Here is a 12,389-nt window from a genome sequence, read left to right as displayed (position 1 = left end):
GTCTGTGTTCCTGCCAGCCTGTGTAATGGAGGTGACATCGGAGGCAGCGCCCTGTTGCCTCATGTGATGTGCACCCTTCACTCTGCGAGCCCTGAGCCCTGGGTTTAACAAGCTAGAAGCCAGCCTGAAATAAGCCAAGTAATGTGTTTCCAGGACAGAAAACCACCTGGGCACAAAGTTTCCTTAAGAGGATTGCTGTGGCTGAGTTAGACAGTTTGCTGACTGCAAAGAATGGGGAGGAAACACCTCCTGCCTTAAGGTGGAGGCTGAGGCAAAAGGCCCAGCTCCAGCAGCGGAGAGGCTGGGGCAGGTCCTGCCCTTGGCTCTGGCTGCTCCAGCTTGGTGCAGGAGGCCTGTCTACAACTTGATGCTCTTAAGCAAAAAGGATTGCCAGCCAAATGTACAAAAATCTTAACAGTAGATTCATAGGTAATCTAACACCATATAATATTTCCAAAAGGCCTTGTTCAATCTTGGGTTTACATCTCCATTTTCATCCCATTTCCATCAGTACAGATCCAAAAGCAACACTCATCGGGGGTGGGGTGGGGGAGACCAGCGATTTACTGATCAGTAGTCCACATTCCTGCAAAAAAATTAAAAGGTCAAACAGTGACCCAATCACTGACGTTGATATAGTTGGTAGTGAATTAAACCAGACAGCAAAAGAGAAAGATGCCAACATCTTTGGTGAAATAAAGTTCACCAAATGGTGTAAAATGAAATATGTACACTAATGTGCATACTCACAGGGGTGTGTGCCCAAAGAAGAACCTGAGAGGGCTGAACACCCACGAACACAAGAAAGGAAAACCGTACGATATATGGGAGCTCCTTCTTACACCCCTCTTAGAACAAGTATGGAAGACTGCTTTAAATAAGATCCTCAGGGTTCTCTGAGATGCCATCCATCTAGCAGTGTGGTTCTAAGTTTACTAAGACATGTCTGGGTAGGAATCTGGCACTGAGGGCTTGGGCAAGGGCTGTATGTCTCTGTGCCTTCTTTCTTCACCTGTAAGTTGAGATCACTGTCTGTCCTGCAGACAGGGGATGGAATGACATGGGGTGACCTTCTAATGTGTTCAGCCTAGTGGCAGGTGTGTCTGAATGGGTAGATGTCCGCTAGTGGCATGAGTGTTGATCTTGCTGGCCAGCAATGCTGGAGCAGGGGCCTGGGGAGGACTTAGTGGTCTTGTGGGCGTCTAATGTGATGAATGCATCCCCTGTATGCCTGGCACACAGGCTGCCACATAAGACTGTCCCTGAAACTCTGGAGCTGCTCTGTCCAATACAGTGGCCACTAGCTGCACATGGCTATTGAAATTCAAACTCAATGACAATTGAAAATTCACAGTCACAGCAGTCACATTTCAAATGCTCAATAGCCACATACATAAGACAGTGCAGCTATGGAACATTTCCATCATCATGAAATGTCCTTCACTCCGGTATCCCAGAACATGGCACAGTGCCTGGTTCTTAAGCATGTGAGGACTTGGGCACCTTAAATCAAGACAAAGGATGGTTTTACTTTAAAATCAATCCTAGTTCAGTCGCTGCCAGCACAAGCTCACGGTGGAAGGTAGAAAGGCAGGTCTCTGTTGTGTTCCTGGGAACATTCATTTCCTCCTCTCTGTCAGCCCTCTGGACTCAGATAGCAAAGAATCAAGTGGTTCCAAAATTCAAGGCCACCTTATGGGGCCCCCTCTTGCTCAATGCCCCAGTGTCGTTAATTTGGCTGAAATTCAAATTTCCCACCCGTCTTCTCCATGTCAGAACATAGGAGAGGACTGCAGCCTCAGAGACAGGCAGATAAGATGCAAGCTCATTCTCCATCCCTTCCCAGACCCTGGGTACAGCACAGAGTCCCAGGAGTGACAGCTGTGAGCAGTGGCAGCCAGCACTGGGCTGGGACATCTGGAACAACAGGCTCTGGAGGGAAGGGAAGTAGCATCTGCTGATTTCCATGGTGTAAATACTGCTACCGTGGCCAATTTCAATCTCATGAAATCCTAAAAATGTAACACTCTGCTCCACTGAGCACCCAACCAATCCCTTGAAGGGTAAGTTCTAGGACTTTAGAACGAGAGATTCACACGGCTTACTTTATGTACCAGATCTGAACTGGGAAGTAGGTATTTTAGTTGCATCTCATGGTTTAAAAGAAAAACAAAACCAAAAAGAAAACAGGAAAATGCACTCTGCTTTGTGTACATGATACATAGTTATTATATGATAGGACAATGAACTCAATGACCAAGTTAAAATATCAATGGAGGCCGGGCACGGTGGATCATGCCTGTAATCCCAGCACTTTGGGAGGCCAAGGCAAGTGGATCACTTGAGGTCAGGAGTTTGAGACCAATCTGGCCAACATGGTGAAACCCCATCTCTACTAAAAAATACAAACATTAGTCGGGCGTGGTGGCGGTCACCTGTAATCCCAGCTACTCCAGAGGCTGAGGCAGGAGAACTGCTTGAACCCGGGAGGTGGAGGTTGCAGTGGGCCAAGATCACGCCACTGCACTCCAGCCTGGGCAACAGAGCGAGACTCCGTCTCAAAAAAATAAAAATCAATGGAACTTTTCTTGGAAAATATTGTAAAGCCTACAAATCAGGAGCTGGAGAACACTCTTGAAGCTGGGGAAAGTCAGTTCCTCTCCCCACTTGCCACCCCAATAAAGCATACAGGGGCTTCCAACAGAATTTCATCTGCATTCAGAAGAGTCCTAGTGAGGGCAGGCACCTCGGGGCCCATGAGTTTGAATGCAAGTGACAAATCTTGCCCCCACATTTCCACACTGTACTTAAGGTTTGACCTGGCCCAAAGGGGCCATGGGCCTGCTCCTTGGGAAGCCAGTACTCTTTGAATCCTGCTGATGGCCCTGGGCAATGTATGTTTCTTAGAACATGTTTATTGTAAAATCTCCTTAATAGGACTTCTTTTCACTATTGAGTTTGTCAAGCAAGTGCTTCCCTGTAGTTCTTAACCTGTGCAGGAATTTCTGTGTCACTGGCTACAGCTGCTTTCGGTAGCTTCCAAATTATTTTTCATAAGAGACTCTCCTTCATTATTTTCATTTGCTTATGTAGATTTCCAAATGGCTTCGGCAGAGAATGTTTATGGCTGAGACAGGTTAACCTCTGTGAGCTTCAATTTTGTCTGAATCAACTAGGGGTGGTAGACACTGAAATACGGTATCCACAAAGCTCCCACTTATAACCAGCACACAGTTGGTGCTGAATAAAGGACATATCCTGTTACGAGCATTTCAGTGGGATGAATTCTGCAAGTAGGTTAGATGTGCAAAAAGTATGCAAAATCATGCCTTTCAGTCCCTTGTAAAACACTGGGGCAATTCACTAAAATCACTCTGCTTTATGCAGTGCGGGCTTGCATGAATGCCAAGAATTATCCTGCTTATTTCAGAGCTCTTAGTATTATGCTTGTGTCTTCCGGGGAAGTTCAGGGTCACACAGACTACCTAAATAAGTCACTAATGGGAGTCACTGAAGGCTAAGAACAAGGCAAATGGGACAGTGGATTTAAAAAACCCAATCAATTATTAGAACAGTGCTAATTCCCTGTAGCAGCTATGGGATTCCTGGGCAGGAGATCCTCAGACCAATGGGGTGTAGGTCTTGGTGGCTCGTTGGGTAAACTCACCAGCAACTACAGTGTGGCAACCCGGACAGTGCTCTTTGCCTCTTAGATTTCCTACCCCAAACATTTAGTGTCTTGAAGTGTCCATTGGCTGGTGACAGCTTAATGATACTCTGCTATTTGGAGAAGACCAGAAATGATCGTGAGAAGCTTTACTTGAGGATATCAAGCACATGATCAGGATCTGTCATTGCCCAGAGTGAAGCAGATTCTTCTACGGGCCAGGCCTCCCTCAGCATTTGCTGGGTGTTACCTGCAGGCTTGGGGTAGGGGGAGAGAGCAAGAGGACCCAGGCCCTTAAACATGACCAGCAGGTAGTGATGAGACCCTGAGGCTTCGGGGCTTTGTGACTTTACTAATTCAGAGCAAAGGCAAGAGTATGATTAAAAACAGAAAATCCTAAGTAACACACCAACCCAAAGAGTCTAGTACCTTGCAGGAAGGGTGGCAAACCCAGTTATTTACCACCTTCCATCATCCCTGCCACCCCATCACAGGGGCAGTTCCCTGTCAGCAGGGGTCCTGTTCATCCTTACTGAGAAAGGGTGGTTTCTTGGTGGTGTGAGGCCAGCTCTCCCGAGTCTCGGGCACACAGTGGTAAAAAAAGAAGCTAAAGGAACCCCCTGAGTTCAGGGGCTCTGTGAGGGTGCCGTTCACAGTGGTGTTCAAGACAAGGGAGAGAGGAAGAAAGATCTGAGGGATGGAACGAGTTAATACAGATAAAGTGTGGTATCCTGTATCAAGGTTTGCTCAACTTTACCAAAAAAAATGAATAGCCAACAAGTAATGAAAGGTCTTGTGCACATACACATAATTAAGAGGTAAGGACTTAGTCTCATGGACATCAGTGTTTACTGCAGGGGCTCAGGGTCAGCTCCTACATGGCAGAGGTCAGCAAACTTTTCTGCAAAGCGCCAAGTAGTAAATACATATTGAGAGCCAGTCTATGTCACAGTGATTCAACTCGGCCCTTGTATCCTGAAAGCACCCACAGACAATCTGTATGAATGAGCGTACTTGTGTTCCAATAAAACTTTATTTACAAAAACAGGTGGTAGCCAGATTTGGGCCACAGGCCATAGTTTATGGACTCCTGATATACGGTTTGTAAATACAGTGACCACATTCATACAGCTAAAACTGTTCAGGCCAGAATATGGGTGCAGGCAATCCAAGGTGTGTGACTGCCAGGCACACCGGCCTATCATTCATTCACACATTTAGAAGGTTTCTGCCAAACATCACTGAAGTGATGGACACTGTGCCAGGCAATGAGAGGATGTGAGAGTCAAAGGAATTCGGGCCCAGCCTTTGAGGGCTTCACAGTTCATCAGCATTCAGGCTGTTCAAATATACGCTTAATTGTTCATCGGCCCATACAACCTGGGATCCTGCTTTGGAACTTTGTGTGTGTATGATACACATATACCTAATATGTATGTATAATGTATATGACAGCATCTCTTGGAAACATGAAAAAGTCTCATTCTCCCAGCAGCAGGAATAAAAAGCCATCACAGAACATGTTTGTGTGATGTGACTTGCGTTAACCTAGATATTGATGCCAGATGGGTAGAAATGATATACTTGCTGTATCTTATGTCCTCATATTGACAAATCACTCAGAATCAGGCATTCTTCAGAGAGACCTGTCAGGGTATAAGAAATCTCTGAATTTGCTCTAATTACCAATGCCCAAACAGAATAAATACTGCATCACAATTACAGAGGAAGCATAAGGGGACTATTTAAGTTACAGAGCAGAAAGAACCCACATAGAAAATTGTGCACCACTGCAGCAGCTGTGCATAAACGCTGAGGAATCACGAAGGTGTGGGCTTAGAGTCTGATTTCCTAGCTTCCCAGGTTCCCCCCTCCAAGAGCCAAGGGGAAAGCTGGGCACGGTGAGGTGATCCCATCCCAATTTGGCTGTGCACCCTCTAGCAGGATGATTAGGTTGTTCTTGCCAAAACCTACCCTCTTAATAGAGATCAAAGTCTTCCACCTGGTTAGCTGGGAATGGCCCAATTTTGAGGAGAGGAGGTGGGTGACATTAGACGGTCTCTCAACAGCCTCTGCAGTCCTGAAAACGATCTTGTGGCTCTTCTCTGGAATATTGAGTGTCGTGTTCCCTGGCTCTGGCCAGATGCATCACAGAAAAGCAGGGCATTGTGAGCAGCAGAGAGAAAGCAGCGCTGAGCCGACATCAGAAGCAAAAAGGTTGTTGCTGCCAAATGCTCTCCTGTGCCTTAGCACTCCCTATTTGACTGGCATGGAAATGTCAGCACTTCATTTTCTAATATTCTTGATAAATCAGTTTCGATGTCTCTCTCCACATTTATCATAACCCAAAACATTTTACATCATTCCAGCCAGCTGGCTGAGGTCAGCCTCCCATGCACTTGGTTCTTCCATTTTTCCAGAGTGAGATTCAGGAGAGGGGTAGGGTGGGGTGACCAGGCTCTCCATTCTGCAGGTCCTGAGATGCTGACCTTCCCTCTCCTGACCTGTGTGCACAGGCTTATTAACCCCTCTGGACCTCAGCTTTTCTCTGTAACAGACAGCTGAGAATACCTGCCTCCTGGGCTTCTCTTGGAGATGAAATGAATTATGGACAAAGAGGGTCTCAGTCCTCAGACTATGTTTGTACTCAGTAAGTTACTCCCTTCGAGGTTACTTTGCTACTAGGAAGCAACCCTCCAAGTGCTAAGATTCAGGGAGGTGAAGCCAGGGGAGGAGCTTGAACACAGAGAAGAGATTTTCTTGCTTTATTTTACAGGGTAGTGTATTTTGGGGATGGGGGGTGGTGGTGAGGATCACTAAATGGAGACATCAAGCTTTGTCTTGGTGGTTTCCAGAGAAAAGGACAGGACCAGTTCATTTGGTGTCACAGGCAGGGGAGCTGATGTAGCGTCAGGAGACCTGGATTTTCTTCTAGTTCATCCTGGCCTGGCCTCTGAGCTACATTTTTTGATATGAAAGGAAGATGGTCCAAATGAGAGGAGAGGCCCTAGAGGCTCCTTTCTGCTCCAAGAACATATTCTATAGAGATGTCTGAGAACATCACAGTTTCAGCCACTGCCTTATAATACTCATAAAAGTTTGGGGGGGGGAACCTCACTGCAGATCTCCATCAATAAAAGTGTGCAATGATCCCACTGTTCTGTTTTCTTTTTTCCTCTTGACACTTCATCAATTCCTTATCTCTCCCAGTACTACAAATGCTAGAGTTGGTCTCTGTCCTGCAAGATTGCAATCATTTGAATTGTTTTCAGGGTAGCCATTTTCTTTTCTTTTTCTGTTGAAACTAATGGCTTTTATTTATTTGCAATAGAATATTCAAGTTCGAACCCCCAAATATGTTATCATTTCTTTGAGATTTTGAAATGGGAAGCACATTTCATATTCTTTCTATCATTTTCTTCATTTAATTCACAGGGTCACAGCAAGCCTTTTTTATAGCTTATATTTATATAACTTTGTAAACACTACTTTTAAGTTCTTAAATAATAAGGCTTTCCATCTCTAATATGAAAAATAAAGCAAAATATATTTGTAAGAATACAAAACACATTTCAAATTCTTGCTTTGGGCTTCATGTAGGTATCACACATACTTGAAAATGTAATTTAAATAATCTTCCTGTGCAGAATGCCAAAATAGATTTCAAATACCTCCTCAGCCTTTTAAGTTGGTAGGTGAATAAAAACCTCACCACCAAGCCACTAGGCAATCCAGACAGCCCATTTGCAGATAAAATGAGCAATTCAAGGCATGGCATGAACATTTATGGAATTTATGGATTTGTGTCCCAGAATTTGGATTTAAAAAAAAATGAAATGCAAGTTCTAATTTTCAAATAATTTTAAAAACTCCATGCAATTCCTGCTAAGCTATGCAAAAATGGTTTGAGCTCTATTTCCCACTGGAGCTGAGGGAGAGTTCTAGTGAAATGAGAATCCCCATACAGAGGACCTACAGAGGTCACCTATTTTGGGCACCTACAACGTGCCAGCCATTTGGTATTATCTTCTCTAATCCTTAGAGTAACAATCCAAGGTGGGAATGCCCTCTATGAGGAAGCCAGAGCTTGGATATGCTCAGTACCTTCTCCAAGGTCAAAAAACTGGTGAGACATGTTAATGCCAGAATTCACATCTGGGCTGTCAGACCAGCCCACTCATCTCTCTCCCCTGAAAATGGGGAACTAACATGAACTAATGAAAATGCAGGCATTTTTTGGGCCGGGTGCGGTGGCTCACACCTGTAATCCCAGCACTTTGGGAGGCCGAGGCAGGTGGATCACGAGGTCAGGAGATGGAGACCATCCTGGCTAACACGGTGAAACCCCGTCTCTACTAAAAATACAAAAAATTAGCCGGGCATGGTGGCGGGCACCTGTAGTCCCAGTTACTTGGAAGGCTGAGGCAGGAGAATGGAGTGAGCCCAAGAGGCAGAGCTTGCAGTGAGCCGAGATTGTGCCCCTGCACTACAGAGCGAGACTCCGTCTCAGAAAATAAATAAATAAATAAATAAATAAATAAATAAATAAATAAGAAAATGCAGGCATTTTTTAAATTTTTAAATTTTTTTGCTAATGCAAGTCTGGATTTTCCCTTTTACTTGAAAAGGCTACAGAAGCTTCTACCCTCCCAGGCCCGGTAGGGTTCATGCCAATTCATCTTCTGGAGAAAGCATCTTTCCGGTGCTAGAGACAGCAGAGACCCCCCCCCCCCACCCACTGCCATTGAGGGGGTCCCATAAATAAAGTGTATTGGGAAGGATCTGTAATCATTAACAGGAATCCTCTCTGTGAGGTAATTTCAGACAAATCAAGGCCATTGATCTTTAAGTCCAGGGATCTGGGTGCCAGGATGCAACGTCTCTCCTTGAGGAACCTGCCTGGAAACCCAGTTCATAGGCCATTTGTAATATCAGTGGTCCTTCAGAGGGCCGTCACATGCCTGTCTGGCTCTTCCTTCCTCATACTGATGTCCACATCCGTGTGAACAACAAACATTTGATACTGCATTGTTTGCAATGCAATATAAAAATAAACCTTAAAGATAGGCTGGCAAGAACATTCATGAACATTGAGATCCTGGGGGAAAAAATGATCTAAAAATGAGCATCCTTTAACCAAAAAGGTAGTAAAGTTTTCTCTATCAGTATGTCATTGGTTACAGCACTAGGTTATCCCCTTAGAAAACTCTCATAACTGGACATCAAGAACTTTATAAATGATCACACCAAATTTAAAGATTTTAGTCTTTGGCAACAAGAGCTCTGAAACATTTGTTTAAAAAGCAAATGCAAGGTCAGGCTTTTGAAACAAAGCACTAAAGCTCCAAGACGTGTAAGTTCTCATTAAAAATTGCTAACTAAGCTTGATCTAAAAACACACATCAAAAGAAATTCAAGATAAAAGACTCTGTGGATATTTACCATCAGAACCACTGGCAAATAGACAACATTAATGCTTTCAAATTCAAACCTCTGTGACAGTACAAGAGCTGAAGAAATATGGGAGTCCTGAAGGAAAATTTGGTTTAATATAGTATACTCACATTCTTATTTTCATTCTAGTTTGATAGCCAGTGCCACCAAAATTCATTTTCATTAATTTTCAATAAATTATAGCTTAAGCTTTATCTCTCCTCCAGGAAAATAAGTTAATCAACTTGGCCTCAGCTGGAAAAAGTTGTTTTCCTTATTAATAGCTGCTACTGGTGCCTTCTGGGCCAAATGACTTGTTTGTATCATTGTCATCATTTTGCAACTTAGTATTTCCCTGACTGCATGAATGAAAGAAGGAAAATGTAAGCTTTGCCCTGTTTATAATATAGCCAGGCAGTATACACACAAAATAATAATTACTAGCTTTCCTGATATTTATGTTATGATTTTATATTATGAAAATATGATTAAAAGGCACCAAAGCTAAAAAAAAAAAAAAAGTCCTGCCTTAATAATAGTGTTCATCTCTGTATTTGTCCCTGTCCAAATCTGCATGTATTTCTGACAATAATAATGTCTATAAAATACTGATGCATTCCATTTTCTCCATCATGCATGATGGCTCTGTGAAAAAAGCAGCATATAAGTTGCTGGGACAGGGCTACAGAGAGGAGCGACAAAAACAAGGAGGCAGGGCCGGGCGCGGTGGCTCATGCCTGTAATCCCAACACTCTCGGAGGCTGAGGCGGGTGGATCACCTGAGGTCAGGAGTTTGAGACCAGCCTGGCCAACATGGTGAAACCCCGTGTCTACTGAAAATACAAAAATTAGTGGGGTATGGTGGCAGGCACCTGTAATCTCAGCTGCTCGGGAGGCTGAGGGAGGAGAATCACTTGAACCTGGGAGGCGGAGTTTGCAGTGAGCCCAGATCGCGCTGCTGCACCCAGCCTGGGTGACACAGCAGGACTCTGTCTCCAAAAATAAAAAAAAAAAAACAACGAGGCAAATGACAGGGAGACAAAGGGCCGAGGAAGAAAGAGAGGAGAGGGAGCCCGGCTGACCCCTGCGTCCTCTGGGACGCGACGCAACGCCACGCAGGTTGGAATCTCCCTGCTAACTGTGATGCTTTGCCACGATCCACCAGCATTGTTACCCTTTAATTCTTGATAATGAAAACAAGCATTAAAAGCTTCCCTAACAGCCAGAGCCTCCCCAGAATTATAGTGTCACCACATCTGGGGAGCTGCGAGGCCAATAAAAGTTAATTTGTCCACACCATCGAAAGAAAGCCACTGAGTTCATTAAGGGTGTTTCTTCATGGAACACATCCACCAGGATTGCTTCGGGGCAAAAAAAAAAAAAAAAAAAAAAAAAAAAAAAAAAAAAGCCTTTATCTGGACACAGAAATGGGCCTGCTTTAGGTGCAAGACCAAGCTATTTATTTTCAAAACTGGGTGTCGGAAGCAGAAAACGACTGACCTTTTTTCTACTTGTTTGAAGAAATTTAAAATGGGCTAATATGAATACTATTTAGACAGATGCATCACAAAACTGTGAGAGTCCTATTTTCCTTTTCAGAAGCAAAAGGGTATGTTATCAGTTCACCCAAAAGGGCACTCACACAGATTCCTCATTCATTCACTCAAGCATTATTCAAAAAATATTTCTCAATCATCTACTCTACTTCTGGCCCTGAGGTGGGCACTGAAAGTTCGTCCGCCAGGGAACAGACAAAAACCTCTGCCCACATCGTGTTGACCTTCTCGTGGAGGGAGACAGGGAAAGCAAAATAGCTACAGCTCACAGCATACAGGTATACACCGTGGTGAAGAAGTCTCAAGCAGGGAGGGAGGGAGAGGTGGGAAGGAAACTGACTTTCACTGGGCATGAAAGGACCAGGCATTGCTGATGCACCTCAAGCCCCGATCTGCAGAAGTCACCAAGCTATCAGCAGCTAGGATTGTGAAGAGGAACAAAGACATGTTCCCAGCCAGCAAAATGCCCAGACCCATAGGACAGAGAAAGTGCATCTGATCATCAGATTCCACGGTGGCATGGTCTGCAAGAGAGCCACAAACAAGGTGCTGGGAGTGCTGTGCTGCGGATGTGCTGTGCTGCCCAGGAGGGAAGAGAGAAGCCGGGCCAGGACCAAGGATGCGGGTTTGCATGCGGGTTATAACAGTCCCACGGAAGGAGTGCTGCTGTTCAGGGTTATGTGACTCTGCTTCCTTAACCCATCAACAATTCCTTCATTTTGGAAACAAAGGTCTTCTGGATTTTAAGTGTCTGGGGGCAAGACCTGTGTTTTATTCTTCCAAGCAACTGTTCCCCAGCACAGGCCACGCACAGTGCTGACGCACAGCAAGCACCTGATGAACTGTGACTGGCAGGCCTGGGGAGGCCGGCTCGTTATGTCGGCTCATTTGTAGCAAAGTCTGTTAAGGTCTGTGATTAGAACACTAAGTAGAAATAACTAGGCTTGTTGAAAATTATCCTGATATGTTAAATGAGACCACATGGAGTTTACATGTACAGGTGATCCTTCCAGGGTTTAACATCTCGATTCCTGGCTTTAGGGGAATGGGATGTGTGTGATTCTGAGAACTTTGCCCTACCATGGAAAAAAAGTAAGGTAAAGAGAAATGGGATGAAGACAGACCCACCTCAACTTCTGAATGAGCTGTGCTCCAAACATCATTGCTAAGTAATTTGTGTTGAGGTTGCTAGGGTAGCCCTCAAAATCCTTTAATCTATATGGAGATTCAGCATTAGAATGCTATCAGATCTAACTATCATGTTCTTAGAGATATATTACTTCCAAGTTCTCACATGGGATGACAAAAATAGATCCCCCTTAGAGTAATCAATTGGGACACAACTGTATACAAGAAACACTATAGAACACACATGTTCATATTCAGGGAGATTGCACGGGTATCTGAAAAAGAAGTATTTGCCTTTCCCCAGAAAGACATTCTAGACAAATGGAGAATACTGAGAGTTAATGGGATCAGCTTTACCACCTGACATACATCTACAGGCGAAAGAGGTGGAGAAAAGAGAAACCAATCATACAATATCAAATCGCATTAACATTCTCGAAACCCATGAGTGGTGGTTATATTAAAGTAACTCTACCACAGACACTGCTTGTCCCATCATCAACGTCCTGAGCAGAAAACATGGGAGACAGTTTTCCAGAGTTTTACTTAACTGTCAGGAAAAAGCTGCTAAGTTTCTCTGGAACAGGGGTCAATCCAACTCCCAT

At 44.3% G+C, this 12,389-nt stretch overlaps 2 protein-coding genes across 8 annotated transcripts in view; one reads left to right on the top strand and one right to left on the bottom strand.

Moving 5' to 3' along the window:
- The window catches only part of DOCK1 (dedicator of cytokinesis 1), a 547,152-nt gene that overhangs the window by 279,511 nt on the left and 255,252 nt on the right, over nt 1-12,389 (bottom strand). The window lies entirely within an intron of this gene.
- Nucleotides 1-12,389, top strand: part of INSYN2A (inhibitory synaptic factor 2A) — a 68,168-nt gene that overhangs the window by 22,138 nt on the left and 33,641 nt on the right. The gene's annotated exons all lie outside the window — the stretch shown is intronic.

Source organism: Pongo abelii, chromosome 8 (assembly GCF_028885655.2).
Source record: "Pongo abelii isolate AG06213 chromosome 8, NHGRI_mPonAbe1-v2.0_pri, whole genome shotgun sequence".
Lineage (NCBI taxonomy): Eukaryota > Metazoa > Chordata > Mammalia > Primates > Hominidae > Pongo > Pongo abelii.
Note: the sequence above shows the minus strand (reverse complement) of the source record. Positions and strands in the feature narration are given on the sequence as shown.